Here is a 7,500-nt window from a genome sequence, read left to right on the forward strand (position 1 = left end):
AACATAGAGGTTTAATATCTACATAACCAACATAGAGGTAAAATATCTACATAACCAACATAGAGGTTTAATATCTACATGACCAACATAGATGTTTAATATCTACATAACCAACATAGAGGTAAAATATCTACATAACCAACATAGAGGTTTAATATCTACATGACCAACATAGATGTTTAATATCTACATGACCAACATAGATGTTTAAAACCTTCAAACTAACATGTACAAAAGTTCAACACATGCAATAAATGCGTTCAAACAATGCTTATATGCCAGAAGAAGTTTCAGTACATTTCTTCACTGAGCATTTCCCTGAGAGCTACCTGATGTGCCCCACTAAGCATACGTGTGTCTGTGTGTGTCTTCATCACAACTCTTAGTCTTTTTATTTAAGATCATCCTCTAACACCGTTCACTTAATTAGCTGTTTAATAATCAGTGATTATGCTAATGTTTCATCTGACTGATGTCCAGACAAGGAAGGCACATCCTTGTACAGCGCTTGGCAGATGGAGTGAATGTCATATCAGCTTAGCCAGCAACCAGAGAGAAATATGTGAGAGGGAGGGAGAGAAAAAATGAGAGAGAGAGAGAAAGTGGGTTAAATCAGAGTGACAGAAGGTCTAGAGATTAATTACATCTGGGTGAAAAGAGAAGACAGGGGAGAGAGAGAGAGAGAGAGAGAGCGAGAGAGAGAGAGAGTGAGAGAGAGAGAGAGAGAGAGAGAGTGAGAGAGAGAGAGAGAGAGAGAGAGAGAGAGACAGAGAGAGAGAGAGACAGAGAAAGAGAGAGAGAGAGAGAGAGAGAGAGAGAGAGAGAGAGAGAGAGAGCGAGAGATGAAGAGAAAGAGAGACTTTTGACTTTTTGTGTTTCTTTACTGAAACATTCTCATTTCATTTAAAACTCACCCCCCCCTTTAAAAACACCTAAATATATCCTGTACTGCATACATGTACCATACTCACCTTTCCATCTACCACACGATACAACACCACACATCACAATACCCAAAACAATACCCACTTCTACAACTGTATATCCAAAACATCTTCCCCAGCTATACAGACAGCCCCCAACACACCATATCTCCTCAAACATCTTCCCCAGCTATACAGACAGCCCCCAACACACCATATCTCCTGAAACATCTTCCCCAGCTATACAGACAGCCCCCAACACACCATATCTCCTGAAACATCTTCCCCAGCTATACAGACAGCCCCCAACACACCATATCTCCTGAAACATCTTCCCCAGCTATACAGACAGCCCCCAACACACCATATCTCCTCAAACATCTTCCCCAGCTATACAGACAGCCCCCCAACACACCATATCTCCTCAAACATCTTCCCCAGCTATACAGACAGCCCCCAACACACCATATCTCCTCAAACATCTTCCCCAGCTATACAGACAGCCCCCAACACACCATATCTCCTCAAACATCTTCCCCAGCTATACAGACAGCCCCCAACACACCATATCTCCTCAAACATCTTCCCCAGCTATACAGACAGCCCCCAACACACCATATCTCCTGAAACATCTTCCCCAGCTATACAGACAGCCCCCACACACCATATCTCCTGAAACATCTTCCCCAGCTATACAGACAGCCCCCAACACACCATATCTCCTGAAACATCTTCCCCAGCTATACAGACAGCCCCCAACACACCATATCTCCTGAAACATCTTCCCCAGCTATACAGACAGCCCCCAACACACCATATCTCCTGAAACATCTTCCCCAGCTATACAGACAGCCCCCAACACACCATATCTCCTCAAACATCTTCCCCAGCTATACAGACAGCCCCCAACACACCATATCTCCTCAAACATCTTCCCCAGCTATACAGACAGCCCCCAACACACCATATCTCCTCAAACATCTTCCCCAGCTATACAGACAGCCCCCAACACACCATATCTCCTCAAACATCTTCCCCAGCTATACAGACAGCCCCCAACACACCATATCTCCTGAAACATCTTCCCCAGCTATACAGACAGCCCCCAACACACCATATCTCCTGAAACATCTTCCCCAGCTATACAGACAGCCCCCCAACACACCATATCTCCTGAAACATCTTCCCCAGCTATACAGACAGCCCCCACACACCATATCTCCTCAAACATCTTCCCCAGCTATACAGACAGCCCCCCAACACACCATATCTCCTGAAACATCTTCCCCAGCTATACAGACAGCCCCCAATACACCATATCTCCTCAAACATCTTCCCCAGCTATACAGACAGCCCCCAACACACCATATCTCCTGAAACATCTTCCCCAGCTATACAGACAGCCCCCAACACACCATATCTCCTGAAACATCTTCCCCAGCTATACAGACAGCCCCCAACACACCATATCTCCTGAAACATCTTCCCCAGCTATACAGACAGCCCCCCCAACACGCCATATCTCCTGAAACATCTTCCCCAGCTATACAGACAGCCCCCCCAACACACCATATCTGCTCAAACATCTTCATACTTTTTAACTTTAACTTTTTACTTTTATCATTCTATAGTACTCAAACTCAACCCTAAGGCGAGCAGAGACCATCCCATTAAACAATAGTAAAGGGTCTGTAACCCCCCCCATCTTTAACCCTGTTCCTCCTTGTTAGCCAAATAGCCAACTTCACCTGAGCAAACAGAAAATTCAAGAACACACATTTGGCTTTCTCCTTACTCAAATACCTGTATCCCATTATAAACATCCCAACAATAAAACCCACCCCCAACCTCTCACACAGACATTCCAACAGAGACATTAATGGCATTAACCTGGTGCACACAGAAAACACATGAATCACAGTTCACATCACATTTCTTTCATTACACATAAAGGACACCCCTGCCCGATTCCCGGTTCAACCCGTGCCCACCAGCTGTTAGTGGCCAGGGCTCCATGAAGAACCCTCCACTGGAGGTCCCCTGACCTCTTTGGTACTGGGGGTTTGTAGAGTCCCCTCCATCTAAATCCCACCATACTCTCTGCCCCACATACCCCCTGCCACTGATGTGCCCTCACTCCTGTTAGGCTCCTAATGTTCCTAACCTTAACGCAGAGGTTGTAGAGGGCTTTACCTCCCACCCGTTCAAACTCCCCCAGGCTCGGAGTGTTAAAGTCCTCCAGACCCCCTTGCCAGTCTCCAGTCTCTGCCGTCACCTGCAGTGTCGGAAACATTGGTGGCCCCTCTCCCTTTGGCCGCTCAAACACCCCCCTTACCGGCTCAGACAGTGCCTCCTGGACTTCCTCCAGGAATCTCTCCAGCAGCCTAAGAGACAGCAGCCTATTCTCCAGCAGCCTATTCCTGTTTGTTGTGCCAAGACTTCTGGGGTTTTCCACCCCTATTCTCCCAGCAGTCTCAGGTCACCCAGCCTTTGTAAACCCCCTGCCATCAGTTGCCTCTGCAGGGTGGCCGACTGAACCAATCTCAAAGGGATGGCTGGGTTGTTGAAGATAGGATCCTCCCACACCCACAGCCCAGGCTCCACACCCCCTTCTTGTGTGGGCCTTAGCAGCTGCCAGGCCCTCAACACTGCAGAGTAAAAATCTGAGAGACCTGCTGTACTCAGCCTCTCCAGCTTCATGAGGAACAGCTGCCGATCCAACCCTAATCCACCAGCTCTCCTCAGCAGCGCGCATGCTGGCTCCCTCCAGCCAACATCAGTATGGTACAGCAGTCTCTGCACCGCCTTCAGCCGGAAAGCAGCCACCCTGCTCTCCAGTTCCACCAGGCCCTGTCCTCCTTCGTGGACAATCATGTACAACACTGCTGCCTTCAGCCAGTGATGGCCCGACCAGAAGAAGTCCACCAGCTTGCGGGGGGATTGAGGACAGCCAGTTTATGCCACAGGGAAGATGCCACCAGGTTGTTAATTATCAGCATCCTCCCTCTATATGACACTTGGGACAGGAGCCACCTCCACCTGGCCAGTCTTGACACCACTGCTTGTGACAGCCCCTCCCAGTTCTTCCTGACCCACTTCTCCGAGCCCAGGTACACCCCCAACACTTGAAGCCCTTCACAACCCCACTGCAAACCCCCTGGAAGCAGAGAAGGGGCCCTATCCCCCCATGCCCCACATAACAGAGCTTTGCTCTTGCCCCACCTTAGATGATGAAGCTCCGTCGTACACCTTCAGACTGGTCTCCAGTGCCTGCATATCTTGACCATCCCTGACCATCACAGAAACATCATCTGCATATGCTGACACTGCTATTCCTGTCACCACACCCATGCCTGTCCAGCACACTCCTTGCAGTCTCCTGCATAGCAGTCCCAAAAAAGGCTCATTGGCTAGTGTGTATAACTGCCCAGATAGAGGGCATCCTTGTCTAATGGCCTGTCTCACCCAGATTGGCCTACTGAGCCCCCCTCCCACCTTGACCATACATGACTCCCCAGCATACAACATCTTCACACAGGTCAAAAAACTCTTCCCAAACCCAAACACAGACATCACATTAAACAGATACTCATGGTCCACTCTATCAAAAGCCTTCTCTTGATCTAAAGAGAACAGTCCAAAGTTCACATTAGAACCTCTCGACAAGTCCAACATGTCCCTGATTAAGAACAAGTTGTCCGTGATTGAGCGTCCCGGTACACAATATGTTTGGTTCTTATGTGCTATCGAGTCCAGATGGGACTTCAGTCTGTTAGAGAGGACTTTGGCAAATATCTTGTAGTCCGCACAGAGTAATGCCACAGGCCTCCAGTTCTTAAGTTCACACAAGTCCCCTTTTTTGGGCAGGAGAGTCAGAGCCGCCCAACGGCAGCTCATCGGCAACTCTCCTTCCCCAGACGCATTCAAGCAACACGCAAAAGAAGTCCTGTCCAATTATTATTTTTTATAAAACTCCACTGGGAGTCCATCGACCCCCGGTGCACAACCGGGGGACATCTGGGTTACGGCCTCTGCCAGTTCATGGGACAACAGAGGAATGTCCATTTCATCCCTCTGTGCCAGAGAGAGCTTAGTCCTGCGTACAAGACCTGATCACACATAGGATCACACACTTCTGCCCTATACAATTCAGTATAAAACTCCACAGTCCACTCCCGCATCTCCCCCACCACAGAGGTCACCCGTCCATCAGACAGCCATAGACAATGCATACCCTTGGCTTCACTGCTCTGTCTTTCCAAACCAAAGAAGAAGGAGCTGGGAGCGTCCATCTCCTTGAGCATGGAGAACATAGCTCTTACAAGTGCCCCCTTTGCTTTAACCTGGAAAAAACTGCCCAGGTCCCGACGTAATTCAGCTAAATTAGCATGGAGGCCTACATTACCTTGCCCCACCATCTCTACCTCTATCTCACTAATACAATGCTCTAGTTCCCCCAATACTCTCCTAGCCTCTGAGGATGAGAGAGCTGTGTACTGTTGACAGAAAAGCCCAATTTGAACTTTCCCCACATCCCACCATTGACTCAGAGACTCATACTCCTCTCTTTGCTGCCCCCACCTTCCCCAAAAGGTCTGGAAACCTGAGCAAAAAGTGGCATCTTGTAAGAGCTTGACATTAAACTTCCAACAGGATGCCTGCCGGGGCCCTGGTGAAATAGACAGCAGAGCCATGGTTATGTGGTGATCTGAAAACCCCACTGGTAGAATGGTAGCGCCCAGCAGCCTATTGCTCCGATTTCTAGACATGTAAAACCGATCAAGTCGGGCTGCACTCACCCTAGCCCCAAAAACCTTCACCCATGTATACTGTCTTGTGTTGGGATGTTTAGTTCTCCAAACATCCACTAGGTCGAACTGATGAATGATGTCCCTTAACACTCCCACTGACACTGAATGAGGCTCTACCCCATTTCTGTCTTTTGTAAAATCCATTGTACAGTTCCAGTCCCCTCCGACCACCAGTGTCTCCTCAGGCGCTACCTGTGAGAGTTCCTGTCTAAGACTCCCAAATAGAACCCCCCTCTCTCTCCCTGTGTTAGGCGCATACACATTTATAAAGACAAAACCCATGTTGTTAATTTCTGCTTTAACAACAAGCAGCCTACCTTTATACACCTCCTTTGAGGAGCAACGTTTTACAGACAGCCCCAGTGCAAAAAGGACTGTCTCTCCTGCACTAAGATTGTCCCATGGCTCAACATACAGACAGCCCCGGTGCTAAAGGACTGTCTCTCCTGCACTAAGATTGTCCCCTGGCTCAACATACAGACAGCCCCGGTGCTAAAGGACTGTCTCTCCTGCACTAAGATTGTCCCATGGCTCAACATACAGACAGCCCCGGTGCTAAAGGACTGTCTCTCCTGCACTAAGATTTGTCCCATGGATCAACACACAGACAGCCCCGGCTGCAAAAAGGACTGCCACCCCCACTAAGATCTGTCCCATGGATCAACACACAGACAGCCCCGGTGCAAAAAGGACTGTCTCTCCTGCACTAAGATCTGTCTCATGGCTCAACATACAGACAGCCCCGGTGCTAAAGGACTGTCTCTCCTGCACTAAGATCTGTCTCATGGCTCAACACACAGACAGCCCCGGTGCAAAAAGAACTGTCACCCCTGCACTAAGATTTGTCCCATGGCTCAACACACTTGCCCCTTTCCACCAGAGCACCGAATCGACTTCATTCAACACATCACTATGAGTCTCCTGCAGAAACAACACCTGTACTTTTTTTGTTTTACATACTCACACAACACACTCCTCTTTCCCGCATCTCTGGCACCATTTATATTGAGCGAGCCTACCTGAAGAATCTCCATAAGAAGTGGGAGAAAAGCCAGCAGAGAAAGAGACCAATAGCAAAGCTCAAAAAGCCCCAGTGTCAGAAAGAAAATATACATCTCAACAGTGTCTGAAGGTAGACCCTTACACACTGTTGTGACCCACTTCCTCAACCTAAACCGTTTTCTGGGTGAGAGGACACCATGCCCCTCATTCTTCATAGCATGTTGTACTGATCTTAAAAACTTTATAGGATCAGAAAAAAAAGCCTCAAGATGAACTTTTTCCCCTTGGTCTCATTCAGGAACCTTGTCAGTTCTCTCAACGTGTACTTAGACCCCTCTGCTTGACTGGCTGTCAGCTCCCGGCCCATTGAAGAGGAGTCTGAAAAAAATAACTCCTCATCCTCTTCCTCAGACTCACTTTCCTCCTCATCTCTATCTCCCACCCTGAACACCTGCCCTTCCTCTCTGGTCAGGGCCTCCCCCCCAGCACCAGGCTAAGGTTCCATGGTGCCTTTGACCACACCCCTTTTCCTTTACCGCTTGACACCCTCTTCCTCCCCCTAGTCTCTTACACTTCCTCACTATACTCTCCTCCCCCTAGTCTCTTACACTTCCTCACTATACTCTCCTCCCCCTAGTCTCTTACACTTCCTCACTATACTCTCCTCACCCCTAGTCTCTTACACTTCCCCAATATACTCTCCTCCCCCTAGTCTCTTACACTTCCTCACTATACTCTCCCCCTAGTCTCTTACACTTCCTCAC

The 7,500-nt window shown here is 48.6% G+C and overlaps 1 protein-coding gene across 1 annotated transcript in view; it reads left to right on the forward strand.

Moving 5' to 3' along the window:
- cacna2d3a (calcium channel, voltage-dependent, alpha 2/delta subunit 3a) overlaps positions 1-7,500 on the forward strand; it is a 333,265-nt gene that overhangs the window by 145,861 nt on the left and 179,904 nt on the right. The gene's annotated exons all lie outside the window — the stretch shown is intronic.

Source organism: Oncorhynchus tshawytscha, linkage group LG22, assembly GCF_018296145.1.
Source record: "Oncorhynchus tshawytscha isolate Ot180627B linkage group LG22, Otsh_v2.0, whole genome shotgun sequence".
Classification (NCBI taxonomy): domain Eukaryota; kingdom Metazoa; phylum Chordata; class Actinopteri; order Salmoniformes; family Salmonidae; genus Oncorhynchus; species Oncorhynchus tshawytscha.